The sequence below is a fragment of the Trichosurus vulpecula genome, chromosome 3, assembly GCF_011100635.1.
Source record: "Trichosurus vulpecula isolate mTriVul1 chromosome 3, mTriVul1.pri, whole genome shotgun sequence".
Lineage (NCBI taxonomy): Eukaryota > Metazoa > Chordata > Mammalia > Diprotodontia > Phalangeridae > Trichosurus > Trichosurus vulpecula.
The window spans coordinates 367,389,206-367,390,059 of NC_050575.1; the positions used below are offsets into that span (position 1 = coordinate 367,389,206).

Sequence of the window (854 nt, forward strand, 5' to 3'; positions counted from 1 at the left end):
TAAGACATGGGATCAGTGATGAGTTTGGTCTAATAGCAAAGGCCCAGGCAGCTAGATCAGGAAAGTCATGAGGAAATTATTTTCTTCTGGCCAAAGTAACTTATGAATACCATCATCTATGGTATGAAATGAGCATTGCATCTACTAAATCATGGATGTTTGGAAGTAGAATTACTTTTGTTGAGCATTCTCTACCTTCTAAAGCACTTTCAATTCTGGTATTTTATTTGAGCTGTCATAGTAAAAGGCTATCATAGGGATATTATTAATCCCATTAACAGACTGGAAGACTGAATGTTTAGAGAAATTAAGTGATTTGCTGAACAAATACACAGATTGTAACTAGTGGAGTTAGGGTTAAAAAATAAGTGTTTTAGTGCTCACTTTGGCAGCACATATAGTAAAATTGGAATGATGCAGAGAAGATTAGCATGGCCCCTGTTCAAGGATAACACACAAATTCATGAAGTGTTCCATATTTTAAAAAAATAAGTGTTTTGATTCTGTGTATAGAAGATCATAGGAATCATAAATAAAGAGCTGCAAGGAACCTAGAAAACATCTAGTATACCCATTTCATTTTACAGATAAGGAAACTACTTCCAGAGAGGTAGGTGGCTCACCAGAAGTTGCATATGTAAAAAATGTAAAAAGTGGCATTTGAATACAGATCGTCTGATTTCTGAGCCATTATTTTTTCTCCTGATTTTTTTCATAACACCAGGCTGCCTCTTATATGACAGTGATTTCTAGCCTGCTTAGAATAAAAATCATAAATGTGTGTGTATGTGTGTGTAAGTTTATTAAGGTAACTGTAGCAAACAAACATTCCAAATTCAAATTTGTTTGGGAAA

At 34.2% G+C, this 854-nt stretch overlaps 1 non-coding gene across 1 annotated transcript; it reads left to right on the plus strand.

Annotated features, from left to right (window-relative positions):
• The first annotated feature begins 376 nt into the window (after window positions 1-376).
• Window positions 377-483, plus strand: LOC118845246. The gene has a single exon (XR_005010104.1). It is a non-coding gene; the product is annotated as a U6 spliceosomal RNA (small nuclear RNA).
• Window positions 484-854: the final 371 nt, after the last annotated feature.